The following is a 15,095-nucleotide window of genomic DNA, read 5'->3' as shown; positions in this document are numbered from 1 at the left end:
TGTTGTACAAATAACTCAATCGGAGTATATCTTGCAAAAATCACCCAATTAGTTTTTCTTGTAAAAATTGCTGAATTTTAGTTAGTCTTGCATTGATCACTCAATTAGAATTTATCTTGTACAAATCGCTCAATTGGAGTTTGTTAGTCTAGTACAAATCACTATATTAGAGTTTGTCTTGTAAAAATTGCTGAATTTGAGTTAGTCTTGCAGAAATCACTCAATTAAATTTTGTTATGTAAAAGTCGCTCAATCAGCCTCTTTTTTGATACAAACCACTCAATTTTGTATAAATCACTCAAAAGGACAACAAATTCCAAACAAAGTCTAATTGAGTGATTTGTTCAAGACTATCTCAAATTCAATGATTTGTGTAGGAAAAACTAATTGAGCGATTTGTACAAGACCAACTCTAATTGGGCAATATCTACAAGTCTAACTGCAATTGAGTAATTTGAGCAAGGAAACCTCAAATTGAGCGATTGAGCGATTAAATTCAACAATTTTTACAAGACAAACTCTAATCGAGTGATTTGTTCGACTAACTCCAATGGAGTGATTAGTGCGCAAAAAACTCCCATTGAGCGATTTGTACAAGAAAAACTCCAATTGAGTGATTTGTGCAAGAAAAATTCGATATAGCGATTTACGCAAGAGTAACTCAAATTCAACAATTTTTGCAAAGTAATTTCTTATTAAGTGATTTGTACAAGACTAAGTCCAACTGAGTGATTTTTGCAGGAAAAACCATTTGAGCGATTTGTACAAGACAAACTCCAATTTAGCAAAATATGCAAAATTAACTCCAATTTCAGCAATTTTTACAAGACAAACCCTAATTGAGTGATTTGTACAAGACTAACTCTATAATTGAGTTATTTGTGCATAAAAACTCCAATTGAGCGATTTGTAAAAGATAAACTCAAATTAAGTGATTTATTCATCAATTTTATTATTCATCATTTTTACGAAAAAACTCCAATTGAGTGATTTTTACAAGAGACACTCCTTTTGAGTGATTTGTACAAAACAGAATCTAATAGAGCGGTTTGTGTCAAAACAAAAGCTGATCGAGCGATTTGTACAAAACAAAAGCTGATCGAGCGATTTGTACAAAACAAAGTCTATTTGAGTGATTTGTGCAAAAAACCCTCCAATTGAGCGATTTGTAAAAGATAAACTCAAATTGCGTGATTTATGCTATATTAATTAAAATTCATCAATTTTTACGAAGGAAACTCAAATTGTGATTTTTGCAAGAGACACTCCGATTGAGTTATTAGTACAACAGAAACTGCTCTTCAGTGATTTCTACAAAACTCAATCTAATTGAGTGGTTTGAATCAAAACAAAATCTGATTGAGCGATTTGTACAAGAAAAACTCCAATTAAGCGATTTATGCAAGACTAACTCAAAATCAGCAATTTTTACAAGACAAACTCTAATTGAGTGATTTCTACAAGATATACTCAAATTCAGCAACTTTTACGGGACAAACTGTAACTAGCGATTTGTACAAAACAAACTCTAATTGAGTGGTTTGTGCAGGAAAAACTCCAATTGAGCTATTTATACAAGACAAACTCCAATTGAGTGATTTATGCAACACTAACTCAAATTCAGCAACTTTTACAAGACAAACTGTAACTGAGTGATTTGTACAAGACTAACTCACTTTGACTCATTTCTATAGGAAAAACTCCAATTGAGCGATTTGTGCAAGACGAACTTCAATTGAGTGATTTGTGCAAAAGAACTCAAATTGAGCTATTTGTGCAAAATAACTCAAATTGAGCGATTTATACAAAACAAACTCAAATTGGAGTGATTTATGCAAGACTAACTCAAATTCAGCAACTTTTATGAGACAAACTGCAACTAGGCGATTTGTACAAGACAAACTCCAATTGAGTGATTTATGCAACACTAACTCAAATTCAGCAACTTTTACAAGACAAACTGTAACTGAGTGATTTGTGCAAAATAACTCAAATTGAGCGATTTATACAAAACAAACTCAAATTGGAGTGATTTATGCAAGACTAATTCAAATTCAGCAACTTTTATGAGACAAACTGTAACTAGGCGATTTGTACAAGACAAACTCTAATTGAGTGGTTTGTGCACGAAAAACTCCTATTGAGCTATTTTTACAAGACAAACTCCAATTGAGTGATTTATGCAACACTAACTCAAATTCAGCAACTTTTACAAGACAAACTGTAACTGAGTGATTTGTACAAGACTAACTCACTTTGACTCATTTCTGCAGGAAAAACTCCAATTGAGCGATTTGACAAGATAAACTCTAATTGAGCGATTTGACAAGACAAACTCTAATTGAGTGGTTTGTGCAAAATAACTCAAATTGAGCGATTTATACAAAACAAACTCAAATTGGAGTGATTTATGCAAGACTAACTCAAATTCAGCAACTTTTATAAGACAAACTGTAACTAGGCGATTTGTACAAGACAAACTCTAATTCAGTGGTTTGTGTACGAAAAACTCCAATCGAGCTATTTTTACGAGACAAACTCCAATTGAGTGATTTATGCAACACTAACTTAAATTCAGCAACTTTTACAAGACAAACTGAAACTGAGTGACTTGTACAAGACTAACCCACTTTGACTCATTTCTGCAGGAAAAACTCCAATTGAGCGATTTGACAAGATAAACTCCAATTGAGCGATTTGTGCAAGACAAACTTCAATTGAGCGATTTATACAAGACAAACTCCAATTGAGTGATTTATACAAGACAAACTTCAATTGAGTGATTTGTGCAAAACAAACTCCAATTGAGAGATGATTTATGCAAGACACCAATTTTTGCAAGACAAACCCTAATTGAATGATTTGTACAAGCCTAACTCCAACAGAGTCATTTCTGCAGGACTAACTTAAATTCATCAATTTTTACGAAAGATACTTCAATTGAGTTATTCCTGCAAGAGACACTCAGATTGAGTTATTTGTACAACAGAAACTCCTTTGGAGTGATTCATACGTAACAGAATCTACTTGAGTGGTTCGTATCAAAACAAAAGCTGCTCGAGCGATTTGTACAAAACAAACTCTAATTGAGTGGTTTGTGCAGGAAAAACTCCAATTGAGCTATTTATACAAGACAAACTCCAATTGAGTGATTTATGCAACACTAACTCAAATTCAGCAACTTTTACAAGACAAACTGTAACTGAGTGATTTGTACAAGACTAACTCACTTTGACTCATTTCTATAGGAAAAACTCCAATTGAGCGATTTGTGCAAGACGAACTTCAATTGAGTGATTTGTGCAAAAGAACTCAAATTGAGCTGTTTGTGCAAAATAACTCAAATTGAGCGATTTATACAAAACAACTCAAATTGGAGTGATTTATGCAAGACTAACTCAAATTCAGCAACTTTTATGAGACAAACTGTAACTAGGCGATTTGTACAAGACAAACTCTAATTGAGTGGTTTGTGCACGAAAAACTCCTATTGAGCTATTTTTACAAGACAAACTCCAATTGAGTGATTTATGCAACACTAACTCAAATTCAGCAACTTTTACAAGACAAACTGTAACTGAGTGATTTGTACAAGACTAACTCACTTTGACTCATTTCTGCAGGAAAAACTCCAATTGAGCGATTTGACAAGATAAACTCTAATTGAGTGGTTTGTGCAAAATAACTCAAATTGAGCGATTTATACAAAACAAACTCAAATTGGAGTGATTTATGCAAGACTAACTCAAATTCAGCAACTTTTATAAGACAAACTGTAACTAGGCGATTTGTACAAGACAAACTCTAATTCAGTGGTTTGTGTACGAAAAACTCCAATCGAGCTATTTTTACGAGACAAACTCCAATTGAGTGATTTATGCAACACTAACTCAAATTCAGCAACTTTTACAAGACAAACTGAAACTGAGTGACTTGTACAAGACTAACCCACTTTGACTCATTTCTGCAGGAAAAACTCCAATTGAGCGATTTGACAAGATAAACTCCAATTGAGAGATTTGTGCAAGACAAACTTCAATTGAGCGATTTATACAAGACAAACTCCAATTGAGTGATTTATACAAGACAAACTTCAATTGAGTGATTTGTGCAAAACAAACTCCAATTGAGAGATGATTTATGCAAGACACCAATTTTTGCAAGACAAACCCTAATTGAATGATTTGTACAAGCCAGAGTCATTTCTGCAGGACTAACTTAAATTCATCAATTTTTACGAAAGATACTTCAATTGAGTTATTCCTGCAAGAGACACTCAGATTGAGTTATTTGTACAACAGAAACTCCTTTGGAGTGATTCATACGTAACAGAATCTACTTGAGTGGTTCGTATCAAAACAAAGCTGCTCGAGCGATTTGTACAAAACAAACTCTAATTGAGTGGTTTGTGCAGGAAAAACTCCAATTGAGCTATTTATACAAGACAAACTCCAATTGAGTGATTTATGCAACACTAACTCAAATTCAGCAACTTTTACAAGACAAACTGTAACTGAGTGATTTGTACAAGACTAACTCACTTTGACTCATTTCTATAGGAAAAACTCCAATTGAGCGATTTGTGCAAGACGAACTTCAATTGAGTGATTTGTGCAAAAGAACTCAAATTGAGCTGTTTGTGCAAAATAACTCAAATTGAGCGATTTATACAAAACAAACTCAAATTGGAGTGATTTATGCAAGACTAACTCAAATTCAGCAACTTTTATGAGACAAACTGTAACTAGGCGATTTGTACAAGACAAACTCTAATTGAGTGGTTTGTGCACGAAAAACTCCTATTGAGCTATTTTACAAGACAAACTCCAATTGAGTGATTTATGCAACACTAACTCAAATTCAGCAACTTTACAAGACAAACTGTAACTGAGTGATTTGTACAAGACTAACTCACTTTGACTCATTTCTGCAGGAAAAACTCCAATTGAGCGATTTGACAAGACAAACTCTAATTGAGTGGTTTGTGCAAAATAACTCAAATTGAGCGATTTATACAAAACAAACTCAAATTGGAGTGATTTATGCAACACTAACTCAAATTCAGCAACTTTTACAAGACAAACTGTAACTGAGTGATTTGTACAAGACTAACTCACTTTGACTCATTTCTATAGGAAAAACTCCAATTGAGCGATTTGTGCAAGACGAACTTCAATTGAGTGATTTGTGCAAAAGAACTCAAATTGAGCTGTTTGTGCAAAATAACTCAAATTGAGCGATTTATACAAAACAAACTCAAATTGGAGTGATTTATGCAAGACTAACTCAAATTCAGCAACTTTTATGAGACAAACTGTAACTAGGCGATTTGTACAAAACAAACTCTAATTGAGTGGTTTGTGCAGGAAAAACTCCAATTGAGCTATTTATACAAGACAAACTCCAATTGAGTGATTTATGCAACACTAACTCAAATTCAGCAACTTTTACAAGACAAACTGTTAATGAGTGATTTGTACAAGACTAACTCACTTTGACTCATTTCTGCAGGAAAAACTCCAATTGAGCGATTTGACAAGATAAACTCCAATTGAGCGATTTATACAAGACAATCTCCAATTGAGTGATTTATACAAGACAAACTTCAATTGAGTGATTTGTGCAAAACAAACTCCAATTGAGAGATGATTTATGCAAGACACCAATTTTTGTAAGACAAACCCTAATTGAATGATTTGTACAAGACTAACTCCAACAGAGTCATTTCTGCAGGACTAACTTAAATTCATCAATTTTTACGAAAAATACTTCAATTGAGTGATTAGTGCAAGAGACTCAGATTGAGTTATTTGTACAACAGAAACTCCTTTTGAGTGATTCATACGTAACAGAATCTACTTGAGTGGTTCGTATCAAAACAAAAGCTGCTCGAGCGATTTGTACAAAACAAACTCTAATTGAGTAACTATGTGTTGTTGCTTTGTTATGTCGCCCTCTTGCGTCGGCTCTTTACTCTTTACCTAGTTGTTATGCGCATGCGTCTCCCCCCTCTCTCTCTCTCCGCATCGCAATGTTGTAGTTAGTTTTGTTCCAGTCGTAATAAAGTTTGACGTTTATCTCCGACATCCTGTGCAGTCTTGACCTGATGGTTAAACGGGGATTGTCTCCTCACTGGCGTGGTGGCAGCGATTTACGGACCTACACGCCATTTACGAAATAATGAAGCTTCTCCGTACCAGCTGCCGTCTAGACAGGTGCACAGCCAGTCAGTAACTATAATAATAATATGTAACAGGTCTGATCTGAGAGCGAGCTCAGCGTAGGGTATATCGTCATTGATGTTACAATGTATCAGGCAATAGCATGCTAATTTCTGTGTTTGATGCATGTTGCATATCTTGGCCATTGAGGTTGGATTATTGTCAATTGTTTTCTAGAATAACATTTATAGCAATTTAACTCGGAAATGCCAAGTTCACTAACGAAAATTATTTAAAACTGGTAAATTATATGATTCCGATCAGTTTATTATATTAAAGGGGGCGGGAACAGAGGCAGTCTAATGTAAAACACGTACTTGATGATATTCCCGTCGGCAGCTAGCTCTCAGCACACTATTTTTAATTCTCGCGTGAGTTGACCGTTCGTTCTCGCGAGAGTAGGCTTGTTTCAAAATGGCGGCGCCTAGTGATGACAGATCCAGGCCTTCATAAGTGATCGAAAATAGTTATTTTGAAACAAATTTCACACTTTCTTTTGAACAGAGAGATTCTTTTGTCGGCAATACACATTGTCGAGTAGTTTTTGTGGTAGATGATATCTTTAATTTCACGCAATCCGTGTAAAAGTATTCAAAATGGCCGCCTCCATGGAACTGTGCTCTCTTTTCAAACTCGTAGGTATATAGAGATTCCATTCTAAATTTCTTGTACACGCGTTAGTCTTAATGCTCGCTTCGCGAGCGGCCTTCGGCCGCTCTCGCTGCGCTCGCTATTATGAGGTTATTACGAAAATACCGCAAAGGGTGCACGAGGACATTGGCGCAGCGTATCGCCCGACGCGAAGCGGAGGGCGATGCGAGGCGCCAATATATATAAATAACCTTATTATTATACATCTTACATTCCTGATCGGGGCATCAAAATGTCGTAGTGACCGTTTTCGTGCAATGTCAATAATTTTTCTTCCGATTTTATCACGCCAGTGTGGAACGCTACCTCGGACGCGCTTCTGCAAGTTTTGGAGTGTGTGCACTACACACACACTACGTACAGAGCGCGCGCGAGAGACTTGTTCTGGCACTCGTCCAAGGGGTCCCTTGAAACCGTTCTACAGTGAACGCGCAGATACAGCCGCAGGGAATGGGGCGCCTTGAAACCGTGCCGTACGGAACGGGCGCGAGTTCCGTACGGCTTTTTTAGCGCACGCTAAATTCTATTGTTCTCGATATATCTCGAAACGCAAACGGGGTGTTATTATAGGAAAGGCTGTGACTTATTTTAAAGCTGAATAAAATGCTGTCTCTGGTTGTATAAGTCTGTTGATCGAAATATATATTGTGTTCCCAGTTGATTAATCATAGGGGATGGCAGTCTCGATCTCCTCTTTATGGTTCGATATTTACTGACTCGTTCCCTCTCATTTTTGTCAATCGATGAAAGCATTTTCGTCTTCCATATTCAATATTACTTTGACCGATGTTACATGCTGACCTATATTGTCATTAGTTTTGACCAACGTACAAAGACATTGCCCATGCGTCCGGCTGATGAGATGTTTTGCAAAACGGTGAAGAAATGGGGGCCCGGGAGACATCGATGTCAGTCTTTCCGGACTGTTTACATGTAGCTTAGGGGATATCAAAGGAGATGAATCAGTTAGTTGAATAAAACATAACTTTTCGGACTTATTTATGTCAATTTTGTCAATGTCGGACTTTTGATTCGATTGAGAAACCAGAATCACCTACAGAGATGTCTATATTAAACACGGACGCACAATTGGGAATAGTTTGTTGTGCTACTGTCGGTCTCAGTCGTGGTGTCTCGTCCATAAAATTTCGAAGCTATAGGTCTACACTTGTCGTTTCGATTCACAGGTAGCGATACACCGATGACCAGATATTGTACCATTCTTAAAACTAGTCTAAGCAATTTTACGACACTGCACTATTTGCCATCGTGTCTCCCCGTGAACGTCCTTGAACCTATGGACGTGACCATTGTTTTACTGCGCCCATTAGAGTGTAAACCCCTGCTCGGTCCCAGCAGAATACTTTTTAAAGTTCTATACATCAGTGTACACTGTGTGTATAAGCCCTAAACTTGTGGAAAGTTATTAAAGAATAAAGGGTCGTTACAGTTGCTAAAATTGCGAGAAAAACGGCACTTTTTACTCAAATAGAATAGTCCTATCCACAAGCGCTAATGTTTTAAATCACGTCCAGGGTGTGCTGTTGATTTTCATTCTTTCGTGCAATTTCATTCGTTTGGAGCACATATTCTTTCATTTGACCGCTCTGTGGGACTCTTCTGGATATGTGTTTTGGATGAAAAGAACTCTACAGTAAAAGACATTAACTTCGACGGTCATAGGTATACAATATCGGTTCGATGTGCGAAGATATGCAGATTACAAGTTATTTTAGAAGTTCTCAAAACCAGTAAAAATAATTCTGCGCGCCACTTATTGATAGTTTCTTCTTGTGAACGTCCTTGAATCCATGACCGCGACCATTGTTTTCGAAGTGTTTGACGGTCGATGATCGGTAGATTAATGAAGATATATGTTACTGAACTATCGTGTGATTGTTTAATAGCATGGTTAGGTAATAGACGGTGTAGTCTGTAGAGGCGATACGGCGAAATTCCATGGCCCAAGGGAGCGTACATCGCATGGTTTCTTACAACGAAAGAGCCGTCGGTTTCCATAACTACTACGTGAAATCCGGCCTCACCGATGTCCGGGGCCGATGTCCCTGTCCTGATTCGGAGAACAACTTTCAAGCTGCGTATTGAGGTTCAGATGTCCGATTTTTTCATATTTAAAAGGCTTATTGATTTACAGAGAACGCCCGTCTTGTTTTTAGCTTTAACTTAGCACATGATGGCAATTGAAAATTCAAAGCCAAATAGCCAGTGGGAAAAAATTAGACGACTCGCTCTCACCAGCGGCCGAGGTCGCAATGAAACAAAATCGAAGTCTCTGAAATCGGTATCATTGCTCCGCCATGTTTATTGTTGGTTGTACGGCCAGTTTAAAGTCACAGACTTTCTTCAAGGTAAAATTCATATAATTGCCATACCGCGAAGTTCCCTGTGCATTTCATTATGTCTATTTGGAAGCAAAAGCGCCGCGCCACGGACATTCGATCGATGGTGATGAATTTTCTCCAGGCCGCGACATGTCACCAGTTACGAACTTTACCGGTTTTCGATACGAAAGATGCAATATATTATCAACGTTGTTCACGTTGTGTTTTGAGTCTGATATCGAATATAACAGGAAAACACTAACGATTAGAGTGACGATAGAGACCATGCCCGATACGGAAAAATTGACATCAACTACTTGCATTGAGCAGTGACCTGAAACTTCAGACTGATATATAAATGTCGACAATATAAAACATTGAAATGCCGGAGAAGAGAGGGAGAGATAGAGAGGTTTACGCTGTCGCGAACTGATTATACTCTTTCGGATTTGACTTCGGTTTAGACGATACACAGACATCGAAAATGTACACCTACTTTCAGAAATTCGACTAATCTTATAATAAAGAGTAGGACAAATCCAAAAGTGTTGGTTGAAGTAAATCTTCAGATGTTGGTTTTCTAAAGTTAGATAATACTTACAGAAATATGGGTCGTCATAGTCTTCTCTTAAAAACTATTATCTTCAACACCACGTTTCTTATGATGGGTGATGTCATTTTTTATTATTTTCACAAACTTTCAATGCATCAAACGCCATAAGACTATCTCATCTGCCTGTCAAGGAGTTACAATATATTTCCAAGGGCTGGCACACGATGTCAACTTACGTGTCGTCTGTCGAGCGGCCGGAGGCAGTGTAACAGATTGTTCCGTCTGTAATCGTGGCCACTTTGATTTTGATGTGACACCAACAATTGTTTGAGGGTTTTTTGTTACCTAATTTGTCGACCTCACAAAATTTCACAGTCCATGCTTTGAAGCAGTCTCAACATGGCAAACATGTCTCGCTTAAATTTCATCCTCGTCGTTCCAAATTAAATTCGACCACTTAATTATTTCGGCAGTTTTAATTTCCTATTAATTCGACGTTTTTCAAATCGTAATTAATTTTTCTGGTCGAATTGATAGGGTTTGTAACCTCCACAAATGTAATAATCTCCACAAATGTAATATCAACCACAATTGTAATAAAATGCACCCATAAATGTAATATCGCCCATAAATGTAACAAAAATCAACCATAAATGTAATAAAAACACCAACCACAAATGTAATAAATGGTAACCATAAATGTAATAAAAAAATCACCAATAAATGTAATACTTGTCAACCATAAATGTAATAAATCTATTTTGTCCTCGCAATTGAGGAATTAGCCCTTAAATATTGATCTATGTAATAAGGAAAGCAATGGATAAATTGTGTGGAATAATTAATAGATTTTCTGTATTCCTATGTTGTCCCACTTGAAGTTTGTTTCTTCACTAGGGATGCCAGGATGTCTAATTTTGTTCTACTGTGTTCAAGGTAGAGTTCGTATTGTTTTTTTACTAGATTGAAATATATGTTCTCGTCAATATGTTTTGTGTCGTAAGTTTCTGTTATAAGGTTTTATATTTCTCTGTTATTTGTTCTGAGTCATCTGTCATAAACTTTGTGTGGTATCACTGGTTGATGAGTTATTTTGACGCTTCCCTTTTATGTAATTATCAGTGTCTAGAGCTGCTGTTCCACTTCCATTATCTAACGGTTTGATTAGTACCTCGCCGTTTCCTATTTTGTGTTTCGAAAAGGAAACCTAGTTTCAGGAAAGTATGCAATAACATTACACTAGTCTTATTAAAGTTATTATTTACTCAGGGCAATGATAAACAAATGATCACATATGCAAGTTCAAGTTTATTACATTTATGGTTGAGTTTTATTACATTTATGGTTAATTTGTTTATAACATTTGTGATTGCGGGTTGTTACATTAATGGTTGACTATTTTATTACATTTGTGGTTGATTTTATTACAATTGTGGTTGATATTACATTTGTGGAGATTATTACATTTGTGGAGGTTACAGGGTTTTTGGTAGCAAGCTTATCTCTTCGTCGGATCAGTATACCGCGAGATGTACAGTGCGGACGCATATACCCGAGACGCGCAAAATCGATTTTCCTTCGTGGGTGGTATGTGGTATGGAACGCGAAAATTTCAAAAAAATCACAAAATCTAGCGCTACACATTGTAAAGAAATATCGCCTGTAGTTCATCGAGAATTCAACTTATGTTAATTATAACTAGGCGAATTGAAAGATAAAGTTAGATTTATCAAAGCTTACATTTTTTAGTGTCTTATTAGTTTATATCGCTGAAAATCGCGATTGTCTCGTGCGTTTTGACAGAAAATACAACTCATTCACTCCTGAATTTTCTGGTCACGCTCATTACATGTTTCTTCTCCAAGTTTGATTTTGTCACTGTCCTTTTACACAGACATCCAACTGAAACGCTATGCCCTCAGTTTTGGCGATAAGGCCGTGAGACGGAAATGTTTACTTAAAATAGCACTGGCGGGTACAGGTAGTCCTTGCAAATCCCTAAAATAACAGCTAAAGCGCATGAGTGAAGGTTGCCCTCTAGCGACGATACTCATTGAAGCGTTTCTCAAATATACTTTTTACTATAACCCAAACGGGATTCGAACCCCCACACACTCACAGCAACATCGCCTAGCTGCTAGGCCTCACACAAAACCAGTCGGCTACCGTTTACCGTTTCTCCCGTTTTCCTGAACTTTTGCGCCGGAGAAAGTATCTCCCCTATAAAAGTGCAGAAAATTAAGCATGAGGCGATTTACTGAAGCCTTGTATCTCTAAAGTGGCCAATATGAATTTACTAAAAAAGCATAAATGAACTATTACTGATTGTCACTGATTTTTCTGAAATGCACACTTGCATATTGAGCCAGAAAGGGAAAAAAATTACAAGTATCACAGCTTCAAGGCTATACCTGAGTCCAATTTAACAATTATTGTTCTAAAAGTACAGGTTTAATTAATAATGAGGTTATGCGATTTACCTAAACTAAAATACGTATTTTTTATAAATCTTTTACAATTTGATGCAATAAGTATCTTACAACAATACAACGATAGTAGGCCCTATAAACTTTATTTTAACTCTATAGCCATGATAGGTATACGCCTCTTTTCACAAGGGTCAAACACAAAGAAAACTTATACACAGAAGACAGAGTACAGGATAACAACAACATTACAACACAGACAGGTTTCATGTAAAAGTGTCGAAAAAGCTTTGTCGATAAAATTTGTAACAAGCCTGCTCAAAACCTCTAACACTTGTACAAATTCTTATTGCTGAAGGTCAATTGTTGTACAGGTAATTACTCAAAAAGACTGCTTAAATAATTCGGTTCTAGCAAATGTAACTTGTAGAGCTTTATTATTAATAAATCTTAAAATCTTTGTGGATCTTTGTACTTCGCTGTTATATCCCGGATGTATGGAGGAGACTGGCCTTGTAAACAGACACTACTATGTTGTACTTATAGCGATGGGATAGCAGATACCATTGTAGAAGTGTAAACATTTCAATGGATGAGGTACCAATGTCACAATTCAAAATCAGTCGCATTGCCCGCTTTAAAAGACAGTTCAAGTGATCCATATCCTTTTGACTACAACAACCCCAAATACCGAGACCATAATCAAAATATGGTAAAGTGAAACTGTTATAAAATTGACGCCTTGCTGAAACTGGTAAAAATGCTTAAATTCTGGCCAGAAGATACAGATTACTCTTTATTTTTCACAATACTATCAACATGACTCTGAATCTTCCACACCAAGCATCTTTTCGCTTTCTACATTTTCAATATCACTGTCACCATCTTATGATGGAACTTTGAGTTCATTTTCAACCAAAATTCATAAAATTGCAGCAAATCTAGATTGTAATTAATGTCTTTAATGTCTTTAATGGCAATAAATCATTGTTGTAATGACATGTCAAAAAGAAATTTAAATGTTTCAGTCTTGTCACGCATAACGTTCACTGGCCATCAGTCCATGTAGTGTTGATCTGAAAGAATAAGTTCACACCACTTATTAATATACATGCATATCAAAAACCAGCAAATTTATCATTTATTATACATATGTTTTAAAAGTATTTGTCAATGATTATTTATCAAGTCCTCAGTCAATTGTTAGGACAATTTAGTGCGTAAATTGTATAAAGAATGACACTCTTTGAAAATTATCACTTCAATGGATAAACATGCATGATATATTAACAGATATCAGTAGCAGATATTGTTATATAAAACAGGATTTTCACAAAACATCCTTCCATATCAGCTGTTCTGTGGAATCGTCCGACTTAAATGCTCTCATTTGTTTCTGATAGGATCTCATCTCACAAACTTAATGCACATCCGATATGAACTCCAAATAGACTCCCTATGCTTGATATGAACTTCAGCCTAATTAGTATACAGCATCGCCCTCTAGACTATCATTTTCTCTAATGTGTACAGGTGAAGCTAAAAAATAGTCACTGCTATGGCTTAAGACAGGGTCATAGGAAGGAGACTTTGTTTTTTTCATGTTTAATACTACGTCACATTGTAGACACTCAGAGAAAAATCGAGAGAAGAATCGGAAATCGTACCAAAAAATGCAAGAAGGTCGTTATTGACAATAGACTATAACAGGTATGGATTCAGAGACGTATTGGAAGCCATCGATGCTGGTTTATTAAGTAAACTATAGCTTTTTGTCATGAAAATCCGTCTCCGAACTCGGCTGTACGTGCGTATAGCGGCTATTCAATTTCCCGACTTCCTATGTTTCTAATGCATACCAAAGCGGCCATCGCCTTATATCGAACAGCAAGTGACTGTGGCTCGAGGGTAACTTGCATGGTATTGCTTTTGAAATACCGCGACGGTTATAGCTATTCTGCATGATAATACATCAAGTAAGCGACAGAAGATTGTCAACTTAATGCTTCCCTAACAAATAACTGGATTAAACGACCGTGATACTAAATATGAATATTGTGAACGAAGTTATCATCAATTATATCGCCTGGAAAGTTAATGTAATTCCGGTTTTCAGGTGTCTGCATTTCATACGCTATCGTACTGTCAAATGACCTCCTCCAGAAGCGATATTCACAAAATCTATTCCTATACATAAACTGTTACGGAAATTACCAAAATTGTTCAAGATACGGCCGTGAGACGGAAATATTAACATCAGAAAGCAGGACATAATACTGACAACTTTCTCCTAACGATGCAATCCACTATCGTCAGCAATGTTAATTTTCTTTGGGCATATTTACATTATTTAGAGGAGGATTACTGCATGAACGGTCAATTTTGATCGGAGACCAGTATTCTTAAAATAAGATTACTTAAAACACAGGTGGATAGAGGGACTGTGCTTAAAATATTCGATCTCAAAGTTATTTGGCGAAATTAAACGAAAATTTGGGGAGCTCCACCCACAGGTGCTTAAATCAACCAGTGATCGCGGAGCCTCCTGTAAACGTAATCAACCAGTGATCGCGGGGCCTCCTGTAAACTAGCTGTGATATCGCAGCGGTACTTGTGGCGTGTATCGAACGCGATCGGGTCATTGAGGTCATCGCCACGTGCGATGACCTCAATGACCCGATCGCGTTCGATACACGCCACAAGTACCGCTGCGATATCACAGCTACCTGTAAACGTACTATTTATTTACGTTTACAGGAGGCTCCGCGATCACTGGTTGATTACCAATCACTGGTTGATTTAAGCACCTGTGGCTCCACCTACCTGAACCGTCGCCCAGTCAGTCTGATGTTGCTCTGAAGCGCACGCCAGGACCCCTTGGCAACAATGGAATTTGGCATAA

This window comes from Ptychodera flava, assembly GCF_041260155.1.
Source record: "Ptychodera flava strain L36383 chromosome 23 unlocalized genomic scaffold, AS_Pfla_20210202 Scaffold_24__1_contigs__length_23054250_pilon, whole genome shotgun sequence".
NCBI classification, from domain to species: Eukaryota; Metazoa; Hemichordata; class Enteropneusta; family Ptychoderidae; genus Ptychodera; species Ptychodera flava.
The sequence above is the reverse complement of the archived record's forward strand: the minus strand, read 5'-3'. Positions refer to the sequence as shown.